Below are 19,260 nucleotides of genomic sequence, written 5' to 3' on the forward strand. Positions count from 1 at the left end.
ACCCAGACTTACAACACCATCCGCCCCAAGTAACCCTGCTTTTCCCATGGCTAACCAACCTAATTTGCACACCCCTGAACACAATGGGCAATTTAGCCTGGCCAATCCATCTAAGCTGCACATCTTTGGACTGTGGGAGACAACTGTAACACCTGGAGGAAACCCACACAGACACAGAGAGAATGTGCAAACTCCACACAGGCAGTCACCTGAAGATAGAATTGAACCCAGGACCCTGGCACTCTGAGGTAGCACGGCTAACCAAGAGCCACCACCCTTTGGTGGCACGGTCAGTGGAGGAAGGAGTTGTTAAATCTACTTAAACTTAACAAGGTCTTCAGATACATACCTAAGCATTGTGCAGCCAGTTTCAAATCCCTTTGAGTAAACAAAGAGCTGTCTGTTTTCACTGAGGTTGTTACCAGTAGAACATAAATAAGTCCAATAGGTTTATTAATATTGTACAATTATCTTCTCACTATTTAGCACAGAATGAAATTGCTCAATGGCTAAATTCATACTTATGATATTTTGTAGGAAACCTATCCAAAATCCAAAATGCAAATGCATCAAGTGAGATTAGAATGAAAGATGTAACAAGTCAGCAGTTCACAGGTAGAAATGATCTATGTGCATCTTGTCCATGCAACTAAGCTAAGAGAAGAAATGACAGGGTCAATGATTTTGACTGATTCCTCCATGTGCCTGATACATTCTGCCTTAATATAAACTCCATGTCTACTGTGCAGTGAAAGCTTTGATCTAAATTTCTCTTATTGTACTTGCCTTTTGGGCAAGTTCATGCATCGCAAATATAATGCAACACCAGTGATCTGAATTATTGTCATTATCAAAAATTCAGTGTAGAACATTTGCCTCATACATCAAATCAACTTTTCTCTCACCTGGTTTTAATTTGCACTCCAACAAATTTTGTTACTTTACAGGAGACTGACAAGAACTGCTCATTCTTGATTAACATTTATGCTATGCAAATTATTTCACAGTAGTAAGAAACATAAACTGGTATTATTAACAATTATTGACAGAGAATGATGATCTCACTTCTGCCTAAATTCCAGTCCAATATTTCAGCCTTCAGAGGTTAGTATTTGTCCTGGAATCTTCTGGAAAAGAAAGCGACATTTCAGGTTGTGGGGAAAATCTAAGGATGATTTTGTAGATCATTATTTGTGTAATCATCTTGCAACTTATCAGCCATTGTCAGGTGCAATCAAAGCAATGTGGGGGCTGTGATGGAGGCGGGTAGAATTTAATATCTACAATCACAGATGGGTGGACCCTATCTGACACTCTACAACTGTCACCATTTGATGAACTACAAGGTATTATTGAAAAGAAAGACACGTTTTTCATCTTGGACTCATCAGGGTGAATGCGAGAATGTCAGATTTCAACTGATCACGCTAATTTATATAACGGGTGCTGATTGATTGTCAAGTCAACTCTGATTTGTTCAGACATTGCCATGCAGAATTAAAATGAGGATCTACAGGCTCTCAAAGTTCCCTGGTAATTGATAGAATGCATAAGGCTTGAACATATTCCTTTGATGGGAAGAGACCAGGTTTCTCTATATGAATTATTTCATTTCCAGTGAGAATAAATGGATTATGTTATGAACTTGACTCATTGCCTTATAATGGCTATTATGAACCTAACTCATTGCATTAAATTGGCTGTTCATGCAACTAATGGAATTCTTGGGATTATAGAGCAACTGCTGCCCAACTGTAGAATCACATCTAACAATATGTTTTTGTTCTGGGTTTCTCAAATGCAAACTAATTAGAAATCATTACCTGGAAACAAAAGAAATTTGTTCAAGCCTTGTGCCATTTTCTGAATTACAAGGCAGCTTAACATGTACTCCTTGGCCTATCAGATATTTTTGTCTGATTTGTTATGATTTATTGTTGTCACATGTACCTAGGTACAGTAAAAAGTTTTGTTTTGTGTACAGTAGAGGCAGATCATAACATACAAAGGTCATTGGGTGCCAGAACAGGGGGAGAAATATAAAGTTGTGGCTGCAGAGAAAGTGCACAAAAAGCAAGATCAACATTAGATTTGAAACTTGAGAGGTCCATTCAGCACTCTAATAACAGCAGGAAAGAAGCTGTTCTTGAACTTGTTGGTAAGTGTGTTTAAGCTTTTTTCAAAGCCAATTTGCCATGCAACCAGAACCCTTTTCTTTCCCTGTAGTATAAATTGTTGTGATCATTTGAAATTTGGCATTCTTGTGTTTGTCCTCATGACTGCAGTAAGAAAAGATTCAGCAGGATGCCTCTCTTCTAAGCACATTTTTAAATTCTGCACATACCAAACAACTGCCAAGTAATGGCTATTCAGAAAAAGGTGTAAATTCACAGCCATTCAATATTTATTTGAAAAGATGCAGAGATTGTATTTTTTCGAGGGGCACCCCATTCATTGGAAATCAATGAAGAATGGAATACAGCTTTTGGAGGTGACAATAAAACACAGGCATGAAAGTTGAAATGTGATTTGTTTTCAAAAGACTTTTACTTTCTTTTATGACTTATTGTTTTCATCAAGATGAGAAAAGTCAGTGTTGGAGCAGAGAACATTTTCCACTTCAGGACCCAGTGTGAGCATTAAGCATGTTTGCTCAGAGCAGTACAGCTACCACAGAGATGAGACACAGCACCAAGTGTGGAGAATAATGTTGAGGGAATATTCTCTCAGTTTCACAGAATTGTTGCAATTTGGAGCTCAAGACAAGGCTACGCAGCCCCTCTTGTCTATGCAAATAAGAATAGCTACTGCTATGATCAGATATATCACCAAGTGTCAACAATGTTGTTTGAGGGATATTCACACAGATTTATAGAATTGTTGCAAGTTACAGCACAAGTGGAAGCCACTCAGTGGAAGCCATGGAAGTTTCCATGCTAACAAGTAGAGACACAGCCTATTCCCACTTCTTCATGATCAATCTCACCATTCTCTTCCAACGTCTATCAGCCAGCTGAGTGGGACTGGCTTCATCAGGTTCTACTCTGACTGATCCAGTCATAGGCAGAAAATTCCCCACATTGGCCACTGTCCTTGCCATAAAACCATAAGGCCATAAGATATGGAAGCAGAATTGGGCTATTTGGCACATTGAATCTGCCCTGTCATTTGATCATGGCTGATATGTTTCTCAATCCCATTCTCCTGCCTTGTCTTCATACCCTAGATCCCCTTACCAATCAAGAATCTACCTGCCTGTGTCTTAAATATGATCAATATCTTGGCCTTGATATTTTTCTGTGCAATAAGTTCCACTGATTCACTACTCTCTGGCTAAGAAATTCCTCTTCATTTCCATTCTATAGGGCAATCCCTTCGGTCTAAGGCTGTTCCCTTGGATTGTAATCTCTGTTGTAATCTCTCTATCCAAGCATCTCAATATTTCAACGAGATTCTCCCTTATCCTTCTAAGCTCTAGTGAGAACAGGGTCAGTGTCCTCAACCAGTCCTCCTATGGCAATTCCCAGGATCATTCAAGTAAATGTCGTCAGGAACCAAAAATGTTCACAATATTCCAAATACAGTCCAACATGTGCCTTGTACAGCCTCTGCAGTACATCACTGCTCTTGTATTCTAGCCCTCTCAAAATGAATGCAAAAATTCATTCTTGTCCTCACAGTGTTACCTCTGTATTTCAATAGGGTCTGTACCAGGCTCACTTCTTTATCATGACTTCATGCTGTCTTTTGGTGATTCCATCTGAAGACATGATGTCCTGATGTAACCTGATGGCAGAGCCTCTGCATTGTTTATTGTTTATTTGAAATTGTTGACCCAAAATCCAATCATGGATGAGCCTCGAGTTGCCCCAATTAAATATCGGATAGAACATAGCTTGTGTCTGCTGCTCTAGCCACAAGCTCCCTAACCACCACTGATTCAACCTCGTCCCTGGCCACTGACTGAGACTGATCCATTAAAAAATATAATCAGAAAGCATATCTCAAAAAGCCCATTATCTCATTCCCAGTTGATCTGAATTATTAAATCTTATGGCAGAATCTTCTGGAATTATAAATCAAATGGTTTTACTGCTTCAAATCCAGAGAGGATTTCACAACCTGGCCCAGTTTTCTGCAGTTTCAACAATCACTGATTTTATCTCAAATATTATCACTGCAGAATCACATATTCCACAGGGCAGATTTGTAACAGTCACCATCAGATGACTGGTAAATCTAAATCAAGAATATTCTCCACCAGGTACACACATCACCAATCAGGAAGCCTTTTTTTTCAGCTCTGTGCTATTTACAGTTTGGGACTTTATCCTTGTATAACAGTTACGTTCTCTAATTCCTGCAGAGAGGCATTCAAACTGAACAACAAGCCACGTTCATTAGCTAATGGTTTATAGCAACAGTATGAATGGAAATTACTGGGCATAACTGTAATCAAAGGAAGTTTGTAGTAGGCTGGATAAAACATATAAGAATAATTGGGCACAGAAGAGGTAATGTGGGATTGTAAACAGCACATCTATTTCCATTAGAAATACAATGCTGAGAACTACAGGTTTAATAGCTCAACACTCACAGAAAATAAAATAATGGTAAATGTTAGCAGGAGCTGGTTAGTGGAGTTCCTATACAATGATAGTTGAATCGCAAATGGCGCGACTTTAGAAATAGGATATCCTATTCTAGAACCAGCTGGAATAAAATAATTGCTGCCACATCACATGTTTGGGCTTTCAGAAATCATTTGGTAAAGACCTAATCGTGACTGCGGATGAAACAAAAATTCATGACCAGATAGGGAACTGGTTTAATATAAGGAATAAGAAATCACAGAATTTTACAGGATAGCAAAAAGACACTTAATAACATTCATTATGACTGATAGCCTTCAAGATTATTTTGGAATCTCCAAGATTGAAAAATTATTCCCTTAGATACTGTTTCCTAGGCCACTCAACAATGTTGTGATATATATTTTCTTTTGGAACTCTTACATCTATTTGAAACAAAACAAACATATGAGGTGGGAGAAAATGTTGACTGATTTACATCAATCAATCTGTTAGAAAACACTGACTGTTTAATATTAGTGTCTGACAGTATTGTGATGTCTGGCTGACAGCAGTAGGCTCTGGGCACAAGGTGATGGGAAGTGCGGGGGTCATGTTTCATCACCTCTTAGAATCTGTCCAGGTGGAGTTGGCAATCCCAAGGTCTGGATGCAGAAACCGATTGTGAAGCTTACTAAAGCTACTGCCAACACCGAAATAGAATGGGCAATAAGGAAGCGAGAATGAAAAATTTGCAGAGGGTTGAAATCAAAAGCATATGTACTGCTAGGCAACTGCAGCCTATTGCACAATGGGGGAAAACTGGCAGTACAATACATTGAAGCGCGTCGAATTGCCAGACAGAAACCTGGAAAGGAACCGAGAGTCATGGGTAACTTGCTCAATCAGAGAACAAGGAGATGTAATTAAAATGACAAACTGAATGTAAATGAATACATAGTTGGAAAAGTGGTTTATTTGTCTGCGCAGGTTATGCTGGAGTTTTATAGAAAGCTGTAGATCTCAGTCCAAATGCTGGATGTAATTATGGTCCACGCACTTAAAGGAAATACATAGACAGAAACATTGCAAAGAAGGCCAAACAAAGACAAATACAAGTCAGATGATGGTCACTGGTTGAAGGTATCCAATGTAAAGCCAGCCAATAGGAAGGTCCTGTTATAAATGCAAATTAAGGATAACAGCACCCTGAGAGAAAATCTTGGATAAAGCTATTGTTTTCCGCAGAGCATGATAAATGTTTTTAACTATCAGGAAAGGAAAAGTAAAGCTATTTGGGTGATAACTTTGACTGAAATTTAGAGGTAATCGAATGAAACTAAACGATATAGCAATGTTGTTGCTGTAATTTCTGGCCTTATTTCATGGTTTATATGCCTGTATTCCTGCTTCTTTAACCTTCTTGTCCTGCCTGTTTTACTTAGATTGCTATTCTCAGTATCTGCAAAAGAGTTTCTTAATCCTTTTGATCAAGATTTATGTGGACAATTATTGTTGAATCTCATAAAGGCTTTCAAAACCACACATTACTTTATTCCCTGATCCAATTCAGTTTAGTCATTGATCAATTGATTTAGACCTTATTTAAAAGAAACAGTATTTTGCAGCTCTGAGTCAAATTGGAAAATTAAAAGTTCAATTGGTTGTAGAAAGTCCCTGAGGTTCTGGTCTTTTGCTCACAGTGACAATTTTGCAATTGCAGGCAATCAGGAACCTCTGTGAGTGACAAACTCACCACTTTAAGCTCCTCCTTACTTGTGATGAAATACAAATGTAACTTTCTGTGCCTGATGGATTGGTTTGAAGTGAAACTGTTGACTTTGGTTGTTTTAAAATTCTCTATCTGTGCCCAGCCCCATTCCCAACTGGCAACCCTGAATCTTCAGTCCTACCCCCCAGCCCTTAGTCTGCATCTGCACATCCCATCCCCAACCCCATTCCCTATTCCCATCCAATTCTCTCCTGTGAGTACTCATTCTTCTTATTGGTTACAGTCATATTTAATGCACTTGAAATTGCCACTGTGTAAGTAATTCTTGCCTTGGGGCAAGGAAGATGATCATGAAATGTAACAAATTGGGAGAGGATTTGTGGCTTTCTCCTCTTCAATTCATGACAACGGTAGCTCGCCATCACCGCTCCTCAATATTCCCTTAAATTGCTGCATCTATGTTGAGAAAATGAGGTAACCAATCATGAGAACTTGGAAGTGACATTCACAACCACAAGAGCCCTTCAATAAGTATGGTTCTGCTAGCCTACTCTCCCTCCCCAGTCCAGGATGGAAACAAACGAAACTGGATTCTCACCCCAGCAGTTGGTAAATTAAAGTTTATTTTCTCACTTCCCGCTTCTCCCTCATGTCTCTCTCTTCTGTCTTAATCATAGCAAAACTTACTATCCCTCTTTTTATTTGTCTTTTTGTGTCTAATTTGAAACTAATTCAGAATAGTTTCTTCTCCATCATTCCTCTGGTACTTGCCCTGTTTTTAAATCATTTTCTAACAAGGTCTGCTGTTTACCAAGGTACCAGATGCTGTATGATTGCTAATAACCCACATTTCCAGCAATAGATACTTGCAAACATTTTCACACTGAGGCACAAGGGAAAAGAAACATCAACTAAAATGTGCACGCTGTGAGATGCCCCATCCAGCAAATTCTGGACCATTAATTTTGATAATGTTTAACACAAACTATTTCTTTTCTCTTCACCATGTGCTATCCAGTGTTCTTTTTGTTGTTCAACAATTAATGTTGCCATCTAGGCTCAGTACATTTTATGTGACTGCAGTTTGGCACGTTCTAGGTCCATAAGTTCATTTGGTAGCTCAATGCCAAGTCAAAGTCAAGGGCAGTATTTTTCTACTACGTCCAAAGACAAAAAATAATGTGACGTGAGAGCATTTGACAAAATCCGGAGCAAATAATTTATAGAGGATCCTCTGCACTCACAAAATGACTCAGCTACCTGGAGAGGTAAAAGCACCCCAGATCATAAGGAACATGAAGGCTTCCCTGAGGGTACACCAAGTCATGGAAACCTAAAAACATAGTTAGAATAAAAAATCTAGGTTTAACTGAATAATACGATCTTTTCCATCGAAACATATCTCCAAGGAGAAAAAAAATCACTGATTTTGCAAATGTCACTATCATTAATTGCTAAGCAACAAAAAAAGTGTTGGTTTGACAAACGCTCAGGAATCATTTTCTTAACTCATATGTAAAGGTAGCCTGCTCAGAAAGCTATTAATACACCCACAGAACACACTGATGGACTAGTGTTAGAGGATAGTAAATAGTGTTTGAGAAACATCATGACTCAGGTTTTGTGGTGGTGGTAATGGCAGCACGTTCTTCTGCATTCATGATCTTTGCTCCTGGGAGCATCTCCAGGGCCTGAAGTTTAGAAGCTCCTGAGTGGGAGAAACAGAAGTGAGAAGTTCAGTAAAATAACAAGGTCCTGCTGTCAGGGATGTTTCCCAGTGGCAGGCAGGGGGCAACCTAGCTCACAGATCAACTCCGCGCTCCATGTAGGCAGACAGTTTTCATTATTAAGACCCCTATCATGAGTCATTAAGCAGGGCCACCGGTATTTTATTAGCTGCAGGATAGCCAGCCAGCATGCAGGGAGATCGCCAGTTTCAAGGATGCTACCTTCCTGTGACTGTCAAGTAAAGACTGGAGCCAGAAACTCCATGGGCCAAAATGTGGGACACAGGCAACAAAGGCATCATCTGTGATCCCCATGATCCCCTCAGAGGTGTTCTCCAACAAACAACAGGGCCATGTGCTCACTGTCACCTGAATTTATTATTTCCATCTTCCTGTTCAAAGTTTCCTCCCTGTTTCATCAGTGCCCACCTCTTCTATCCTTACTTGACAGAGGGCACAGATGTGACAAATTAAGAGAGCACCTCATGTAAAATGCTGTAGGCAAATGCAGGCTTGGGAACCTGAAGTTAGTTTTAATGTTAGGGACACAGAGCTTTTGGGATAATTCAACCCCTGGAGTTTGCACTATTCAGAAGTTGCTGTCAGTGATTCTATCCTTCAGGGGATGCGCTATTGAGTCATTTTCAAACTACAATAAAAGAAAATCAATCGTATTGACAAAAATTTGTACTCCTAACTCTATTAAATCCAAAGCAGAAACACATGAAAAAGATATACTTTATTAAACATGATCTTACAGGAATTCAATGGAGTATTAACTTCACAATTACTGCTAAACATTCCACCTATCCCTACAAAATTTATTTTATATGTATGGAATGTTAACTGTTAAAATATATCCACATTTATGCAAGTATGTTTGCTCAATTTGTTTTTTTTTAGCTTCCACAATAATTTGATCAATAATTTTGCTGTTTGAAAATTTACATTAAAATTGAAGTGCTCTTAAATTCTGAACCAGTTGTGACTGAATAGCTTCAATGTGATTGGCTGCCTATCTGCTGGCTGACTGCTATTACTGCTGCTGCATGCCTTGAGATCCCATTGATTTGGTACCAGATTTGAATAGTCAAAAGAGGAAAATCACAAAACAGAGATCACTAGATCTTTGTGAACAACTTTCTTTGAAGTCAGCAGAGAAGGCTCTTGGATTGCTTTGCCCACAATATTCAAGTTTGTGCAGGTTTATAAAATTGTTGGTTACAGTGGTGGAGCTACAATGTCACAGAAATATCAGGAAAGAAATTTTCACAAACCAAAGCCAATTCATCATTGTCATCTTTCTATATCTAGAATGTTTGAAGGGCAAAGGAAACCTTGTATTTAGTGGAATTTTAATGACGTATGTATTTAAAATGACATAACCTTCCATCTTTACTTTGCATGAGACCTCAGCTGAGCCTTGAAAGATAGCTAATGTCTATCAGAACACCAACACATTGACATCTTCCCACCAATCTAATCTGAAGTCTCTTAGGTGTCAGAAGGTATACAGGTCCAGTGCTGACCAAGGAGTGCAATATGCTGCAGCTCGTTCTGGAGATGTGATTGACTGTAAGAAAGGCCAAAGTGCATCCCAGGAACCTCCTATCAAGACAGTGGCCTCACAATGAGGAAATACTACAGAGGTAGAATTGTAATAAAACACCAACTTAGGCTTTAAGAACAAACTCAATATCCTGTGACATCTGCGATAGAAAACAGCAGGACACATTCGTTACAATGCATTTGGTATATCTGTTGAGGGCTTCTTGTATCAATTCAGGATTGAGACTCATTGGATGGCATCAGTGGGAATGTTATGAATTGCTCAGCAACAGGACACTGCAGATGTTTTTTTTCTCTGTAGGGAATACAGAAAATGTAAACAGAACTCTTAACGTGTGGGCCACATTTCCAATTAACACTGTTCCACAGTCACTAATGGGTTTTTCCTTGCAACTTCTCCAGTCTGTCCAGTTCCTCTCACTGCTATCCTCATTGTGTCTGTAAGGCTGTCCTTCTGTTAGTCCTTTGGAAATACAGAGGCTTTGCAGTGTACAACAATAAATTATTGCTGCGTATTGCAAAAAATCAAGACAAAAAGGATGATGCCACTCTCAAGTGATACATGTTGATTATGCTGGAAGTTTACAGCAGAATCTCAGTCAAGCTGAGTTCTGAAAACTTGCAACATACCCTGTCCAAGCACCCACATCTTAAATAAAATCCAAGGAAAACATCACTTAAAACCTAGAATGAGAAATTCACAAAACTGCTATCTTTCTGAATTCCTTTGACATTCAGTTCCAGATGTGGAGGGTTTATAAAATTAATCTGTTTATGTGTGGAATGGTGGGCATGGGATTTTGCAGATTTCTGAGATTCTGTCAGTTTATCAGAAATTGCCGAAAGAAAATGCACGTGACACTATTGTAAGAAAGGTAAGAGCACAGTGTCATTTCTTTTGACAGATCTGTTGCAAGGAAATTTATGTCTCTTGAAACCTCTGTTTCAGTACTTACTATTTTGCTTTTATGCCACAAATCTCATTTGTGGCAGTCTGTCTCAGCCACGAGTCTATTTAAATGATGTAACTATCACCACTGGAGTGTAAATGTTGTGGAACATCGGAGCATTAGGATATATTGGCCCAAGAGCAGCAATTCACAGAATCACAGGATTGTTACTGGCCCAGTGGAAACAGAGTCTTCTTGAACAACTCCCTTGCCCCATCCACATACAAGTCCTCTCTTGCCCACTAAAGTAAGAAGTAAAAGAAAGATGTTTGCTTGTCACATGCTCAAGAAAAGAATAAACAAATTTCAGGTGTCTAAGGACTTGCTCTCTGATCCACTACTTCAACAACTTCTTACTGAGATGTAGTGACTTTCTCCCTGTCATTAGTAAATGACTGCAGGTTTAAAACTCCTTGGAGCCTGTCCAAAACATCGGAACATCTGCTGCAGACTGAACCTTCAACCCATTTCAAGCACAACCTGAAATTTTGCAAGTAATTAAAAGTCCCCAGGTCCCTGACCAGAAGACTGAACAATTGAGCAATCCATCCTGAAAATCATAGGAAAAGCAGACATAGGAAAGTACCATCCCATCACCCCAACCCCTCCCATCTTCCCTGTCACACTGTCAACGAACAAAATCAAACTGGAGAAAGGAAATGCTTTGAGGCAATTTGCACTGAACTCACACAGACTGTCACTTGCACAGTGAATGTGGAACCAGTTGAAACTCCCACCCAACTCACTGAATATTGGCGCAGCTACAACAGCCTGTCACCCAACAACATCTATAATCTACTCAGTGCCTTTAAGGGAATAAAACTTCACAGGATCCTGATAAAGCAAAATATGACTTCTAAAGGAAATAGAAGATTAGATGAGCAAAAAGCTTAGATGACAACATAGGTTTTAAAGAGTGGGTCTTAAAGAAGACTAACCTAGTTGAGGAAGGCAGTGGCATCGTGGCATTATCATTAGACTAGCTATTGTAGACTCCAGGCTAATGTTACTGGGACACAGGTTCAAATGGCAGATGATGAGATTGAATTCAATGAAATTTTGGAATAAAATGCTGGCCTCATAATGACCATGTAACCAATATCAACAGTTATAAAATCCCATCTTATTCAATATTGTCATTTAGGAAAGAAAATTTGCTGTCCTTAACTGGTCTGACTGACATGTAACTCCAGACCCAGACCAATGTGGTTGACTCTCAACTGCCCTCTGGACCATTTGGGATGAGCAAAAATGTTGACCTAGACAATGACACTTAAATCACATGAGCAACTGTTTTCTTTTTAAATGAGATACAGAGAGGAGAAGTAGCTTCTTGAGGAAATTGTAAAACATGGAGCCTTGGCAAATGAGGACATGGCCACCAACAGCAAAGCGAATAAAATCAGGGATACTCATGAGGCCAGAATTAGAGGTGTACAAACAACTTGGAGGATTATAGGACTGGAGGAGGTCACACAGATAGGCACAGATGAAGGGTTTGAGAAAAGAAAGGAGAATTTTTGAAGTTGAAAATGGCTTGGCCATGAGCCGATATAGGTCACCAAACATAAGGGATAGGGAGCAGAGAGTGTGAGTTGAGGCACAGGTGTTAGAGGATCTTCAGTTAAGGAAGTGAGCATAGAACATAAAAGAAAACCCCAGCTCAGTAAACATGGATCAGACAGGAATAACCTGTCAGCAATCGCATGGACCAGGTACCCACCAAGGATGGGGTATTACCCACTGCAGGAAATTTTATTTAGTTTGTTCACAAGTGACAGGCTTTCCCGTCTGTATGTACTTCACTAGAATCACACAAAGCCCAAGTGCTGCAAGAGGATCGCCAATGCCTCAGTTCTGCCTTTGAGGTTAAGGGGCATGTCGCTTAAACAAGAAAGCCCAATTTTATCAGATGTTTACTGTTAATTAAAGCTGCTGTTTACACGTTCCTGCAAATTTTCTGCCCAAATGTTAAGAAGTTTGTGCAGTTGACATTTATTCAATGGATGCTTGACTGAAACAGTTTGATTAAATGAGTCCCAATAAGGGCAAATAATTAAGGTCAATGCTCATTACTTGAGCTCCTAAAAAATCCAAGTGTTCATGTACCAGCAATCTTAATCCATTCAAGAAAAAAAAAGAGATTGAATTGCCTTTGTGATCAGCTTTAGTTTATGTACTCTGTCACAAAAATGTATAAAAGATCACACGTCTACAGATCTCTGTTTCAAAGTGCCTCCACAGCATAGCCTTCAATCATTGCTGCAGTATAGAAGCAGCCCTTGGAAAATATAATTATCCATTAGATAAATTCAGTCTCGTACATCTTGTAGTCTCTTTGCAACCTCTAGACCATATCCTCTGTCGCTATTGCAACCATTCTGGTCTTATCTCTGTTTCATCAAAGCTCATGTGATCTGTCCTTCCGTGAATTTCTACTTTTCCTCCTAAATTTCCAGTACACAGTCCTGCGTCGTCATCCTCCATTTAATAAATGCCATGTGCTCCAAATAAGTTTCATCACACTGTTCACTTCCGTTAATTTATTGTTTGCCAGCAACTCTGTGGGGCTCTTGTTTGTCAGTCCTCCCTTCTTCCTACAATGTACAGAACTTTAAAAATCAAGTTTAATGTTACTTTCTAACTATTGTTTGATTTGCCTCATATTTTTACCCTAGTTTCTATCTTGCTTTGTTCCTTTACAGCAAGTAATAAGTTTTAAAATCCACCTTTTTAAAACAAACCATATTTAAGGGACCTGTCCATAAGGTCACATTTATTGTCTGCCTCCCACCCCTCCCCCCGCACCTGGATCACAGTGGGCTTTCTTTCATGAGCTGCTTTGGTCTTTGTCTTGATGGCGTTGTGGTGTTAGGTGGCGGGATTTTGATCCAGGGATGATGAGGGAAGGTTCGTGAGTGTCCAAGTCAGAATGCTCTGCTATCTGGAAGGAACACTTCAAGTTTATTATTTTCTGACAATTTCACTGTCTTGATTCATCCTCAAGTTTATGGAGGAAGGAAATAAATTTGAAATAAGCTTGGCATATAGATGTGTCACAGTCTGTAAACTCTACATTCTGCAGACACCGAAAACTCACGTTAGAAATTTGGGATATTAAGTTCCCTAAGCCAGCAATCACTCAATTTTGTAACTCTGTTTTTGGATATGAAATAAATTGACAATCAGGAATAACATTGATCTGTCACAGTGCGGAAGAATAAAGGGTAAATTCCATCAAAGATTCCTCTAACAGAATTTTACATAAATGCTAGAATCTGGCCTTTTTTGCTTTCAAACCCAAATTGCTCTTCAGTAACTCCTTATTAAATTGACCAAGTGTTGGAAACTTTATTTTAAAAGCAGAAAGATTGGGAAGTGAGAGCTGGAACTAAATGCACAGATTAAAAATTAATGCAACAGTGATACAATTAGATCACATTAAACACTGTTCAGAATGCTTTCTTTAGATATGAAATGTTTGACTGCTATATCAGATATCATTCCCTCAAATGAAATTATTTCCTCACAGAATATGAACTAGAATATCTAGTAATTACATTGTGCTCACTCATTGAACCTACCATATAGTCTGCATTCTGTAATGTTATGTTAACCAATAGCTTTTTTGAAACACATCTGAATTTATGTAGCCACTCGAGGCTACAAATGCCCCAATCTATCATGCATCCTCTATTCCACAATGCAACAATCTCCATCAGTCAAACACATCAGCTACCATTATGGCTTGGACATATGCTACCATTCCTTCATCATTACTTGGTCAACATACTGGAATTCCCCACCTGGCACCATCAACATAATGAAACATCAATGTAACATCCTTAAATGATGACACACTGGATCAATGATAAAATCTAATACAAGATTATATTCATTACAGCTCCTGTAATTAAGAACATGCTGTAAAAACACACAAACACTTAGCATATATTTTTAGTACACCCTCCAAATGCAAAATTATTGTGAAGAACATTTTTGTTTCTTTCCTATTAGTTCTACAGCACAAGCTAAATAAGGTTTACTCCATTTAGATCAGGCAGCTTAGAATAAATAGTTTTGCCATCAGGATCTCTTAAAATCCTAGAAAGAGTAACCGAGCTTGACAGTGCGAGGGAGCTGATTAACATCAGTTAAAAACACAGGATGCTAGGAAGCAGCCAGGTAACGGAAAGGAATTGGACTTTCAAGCAGAGCTCAGTACCCTGGCTGATTTTTCTCCAGGAGCACGGGTGAGAAAATATTATGGCTCAACAGTGTTTTAATGAACTATTTCCAACTTGTGATTTTCCTTGGTCCTCTGGCTCTGTAATGTGACTATTCCCATTTCTACTAGAAGATCCCACTCTCTCTCCTTATTTTCCCACCCTAAGTCATTTATAATTGGGGAATTGGTTTTTAAAAAAATACAACAGGGAGCGATGAATATCTCCCTCATCCATTCAGCTAAGAAATAAAGCTTGATTTGGTGTTAAGGCCACACGCCCCTCCATCTGCTTGTTGGCACATATTTATGTGCACCAAGAATATGAATTTGTAAAACATTTGGACAGCACTTAGGGAATTTTATCAAATAAAATTGATGAATAAGACTAATTCATGGCCCACATGCACTCAAAGGCTTCTACACATAGTATTCAAACTCTGCACACTCAATATTAGGCCACGCTTTACTTATCATGGCACTGTCACCTCAAATAGAAGTTTTTTTAAAATTGCATTTCAAAACCATTTGGCTAAAGTTGATGGGTGCCACAGTCTAAGCATCTGTTGTCAACAGAAAGCCATTTAGAATCAGGATCATGGAGTCAGAATTGTCTTCAAATGGCAATTTGACTTGATAAATCATAAATATAATCATTAGGTGGGACTATACTTGTTTTGATGTTTAGCTTTATATTCATTAAGGTGGATCAATATCAGCGTAACCAGTTCTATCTGTATGCTAATCCCAGCAAAGGGTGTTGGAAAGAATGAACCTCGCAACCCGTTTGAATGTTTAATAGCAGCAATTGTTTGTTGTTTGCCAGATGCAGTTGTAAGCTGTTTTTAAATTGGTTATGAACTAGAAACATTTGGACATAACAGATGCCATCACCTCAAATACTGGAGCCTACCACTTGGCAAGCCTGTACTACAAATGAGAGTTACATTTATAAATATAGATCCAATAACTGCAGACAGTTACTGTGAGCTATGGGCCCATTCCCTCATACACACCATGGATTTTCTTGTTAAGTTGTGATAGATTGCCCTCCATAAACAGTGCCATTTCTAAGCTTTTACCTGGAACTGAAATGGTACAACCATTGTAAAGATGTTTAAAACCAGCAGGAATTGGTAGGCACCATAGATTCACCAGACAATTTTGGTGTGAAAGATCAGTAAGTTTGATTTCTATATTCTGGAATAACAATTTTTTAAAAATGCAGCAGACAAATATTCCAAAAACTAACTTGCCTCAGGGAATCCTGGAGAAATATTTGATCTTAATAATGTAAGACACCACTTGAAAACATTAGCAAGTCTTTCGGATGCTGATTGATCTCTTGTGCATTTTCAATGTTTTATTTATTTATATGTCATACTTCCAGAATGCTTTTGAATATATTTTATAATTTAGAAATTAAATATTGCAAGGGGCTGTGAAATAAACTTGAGTAAAGATATAATTTAAGCAAAAAATTATTTGCGATAACGAGATTAACAGCGTTGCATCTTTACTAGTTCCAGACAATTTACAAATGACAGGTTGTTTTGAAATGTTTTCCTGGGACCATGTGTGTGTACATTCCCTTGTGATTAGATTAACTGTGTTAGCCTGCTCAACATGCAGCCTTCAGCAGAGTCTGAAGTCAATGCATCCGTGGATTTATTGACCAGTTTAGAATCCCACTACCTTCAATGGTTGAGTCGTTTTAATTTACAAATGTTAACAGAAGCAGAGCACAGCCAGTGCAATACAGAGCTGTTAGTTTAATTTAGCTTCCTATAGATCGCCATTAAGTAACTTATTTTCCTTGAAAAGCACATCAATTGTTCACAGTGCAACTGGGTGGGATAATACAATGCCCAAGGCCAGGAGATGATTTTTATATGTATTCCTGGACATTTGTACACTATGCCATTATAAATAGATCTACAAAGATATTCAATTGTAGACTGCAATAAATTAATTAGAAGGATAGAAACTTGGTACCCTTCCTTCAAACATAAACTCTTAAGATGCTCTTCTCTTCCACCCCCGTGTTACAGATCCTTCACTTTTCACTTTGTCATTGCCTTCCTGCTCTGACTCATTCTGCCACAAAGTCTATCACTGTCACACCATGTCACAGCCTGGCATACTTTCTTAACCTTTACATATGTATCCTTGCTTTTCCAGCTGTGGTATTTCCACATTCTCTCTGCCAGTTTTTCCCATGCTCCATCCCTGATCCCTACTCCCAGCTAGCTTGTGTCTTCATAAGGTTTTTTATCCTGGTTTCTATTCCTCAGCTGAGTCCTCCATTCCCAGTTCCCACATCCTCCAACAAATCCCTGATCTCAGTGCTTAACCTTGGTCTCTGATCCTTGAGTCCAAGACAGATCCCTGATCCCAGTGCCTGACACTGATCCCTGAGTCCCAGATAGAACACTGATCCCAGTGCCCCTAGTCCCCGGCTCCCAGTAATTGAGCCTGTTTCAGTGATCCAAATCCTGAACCAAGAACCTCCAATCTGAAGGATCTCCTTGAAGGACGCAGCCATTTCTGCTTCTGACCACTCTGACCTTCTTGCTGATATTCTGACTGACCACCCCATTTCTCTATTTTGCTAAACTGTGTTGCTTCTGTTGCTTCTGGGGAAATGTCATAATCACAACGAATTAAGAAAACGAGAGACCATTTACCAAAACACACACGAACTTCTGAACTTGAATTTTTGATTTTAGAAGATGGACCAGCATTCTGAGATAAGTTCTGAGCGGCTAACCAGTGGGACTGTGACGGGATTATTGACAGGGTGTTGTCGCTCTGTCTGACTCCTGGGAACACGTTGGAACTTTGCAATGAACCGAAACTCCCTCCGACTGCAGCCACAGTGGGCTCACTCCAAGCAGTAAATCCGTGTGCAGCCCATGGATTTCCTCCAGCACCTAGCATGTGCACTGGAACATCCAGTATTAACATATCAGCCGGTACTTGCCGAGCTTCTCGTGACCAATAACCACCGACATGCGGATCTTTCACCGACTTTTCGGTTGGAATTGGACGTGAGAAGCATCGAGCCTGTTTCTGACACGCGGAGCGCAGCCGCGGTTTAAAATGTGATCCTGCAGCCTCCCCTATGTGTTGGTATGTAGACTTGCCAGAGAATTGCACATCTCAGAGATTCCGGCTTTCAAGATTTCATCTGAACCTCCCTAAATAGCCGCGGCAGGGTTTAACGAAGGCGGGGTATACTGCATTCTACTCTTTGATTTGAGTAGTTCATGTCTGACAAAGCATGGATTTTGGGGAAGTGGGGGGGGGGGGGGTGGTGGTCGGCTTCATCAAATACTGTGGCTAATGAAGATGTTGTAACACAACATCGCAGAAATGTCACAGGCGGAAATAGGCGCTTGTTTATTTCTGGAAGCACCTTCTGAGACTGTCTAGTCTGTACAGGATTGACAGCAAGTGACGTGCTGGGGTTGCAAGAGAGAGAAAGGAGAGGGCATGGAGGAGGTGGGGGTAACAGAAGAAAGGAAAGGGTAAGAGGGAGGGAAGAGGGGATGGAAAGGCGGGGAAAGGGCAAGACGGAAGGGAGAGGAAGGGAAAATGGGGAGAAAGAGGGAAGGGGAAAGAAGAGGGGAAGAGGAGAGTGAAGGGAGGAGAGGGAAAGGTGAAGGTGGGAGAGATGGGAAGAGGGGAGGGCACAGGGGGAAGCTGGGAGGCAGAAGAGGGGAGAGAAAGGAGGAGAATGGGAGGGGGAAGGGTGAGGTGGGAGGGGTGGTAGGGGAAGCGGGGGAGGAGCGGAGAGGCATGGGGGACGTAGGGGAGGGTGGAGAGGTGGAATGGATCTGTATGAAAAGCGGACTTGTTCCAAGGGACAATACCTCTGAAGTCAGTGAACCTCAAATAACTTCGCGGGGGGGGGGGGGGGCGAGTGGAGAGTCCCTCTCCCGTCTTTAACCCCGGTGGGACTCGGCTATAGCCCCGAGGGAGACAAGGACAGCTCTGGGAAAGAAAACGAAGCTTCACCAACCCGGTTCAAACTCTGCCCAGGCAGGGCAGTTCCTCCCAACTGACGGAGGGAGATGCTCACCTCTTACTGGGGGGTCGGAGAGTGGGGCTGGAGATGAAGGGTAAATGAGAGAGAGAGCGGGGTTGGTGAAGCTAAGATGGGGGTACAGAGAGATGAAGCGATACAATCAGAAAAGAAAGAGAAACAGAGTCCGTGAGCCACACAAGGAGGCAAACCCTCGGAGTCAGGGGATAGTGAGAAGCGGGGAAAACAGGCAGGACAGGGAGAGGAACCTCTAGAGGCCAGAGCAGGGAGGGAGAGAAGGGGTTGGCGAGGACACGAAAAGGGAAGCAGGACGACAAGAGAAAGAAAAAAAACAATTAGAGAGAGATTGAAAGACCCAGATATTAAGTTGAATTGAGTCAAATGAGACGAGCAGAGATAAAGGCATGAAGCAGCTCTCATACATTTGAGACGGGTTTT

General features: G+C 40.2%; 1 protein-coding gene across 2 annotated transcripts in view; it reads right to left on the minus strand.

Moving 5' to 3' along the window:
- LOC125467326 (NT-3 growth factor receptor-like) overlaps positions 1-19,260 on the minus strand; it is a 667,435-nt gene that overhangs the window by 646,578 nt on the left and 1,597 nt on the right. The gene's annotated exons all lie outside the window — the stretch shown is intronic.

This window comes from Stegostoma tigrinum, chromosome 33, assembly GCF_030684315.1.
Source record: "Stegostoma tigrinum isolate sSteTig4 chromosome 33, sSteTig4.hap1, whole genome shotgun sequence".
Lineage (NCBI taxonomy): Eukaryota > Metazoa > Chordata > Chondrichthyes > Orectolobiformes > Stegostomatidae > Stegostoma > Stegostoma tigrinum.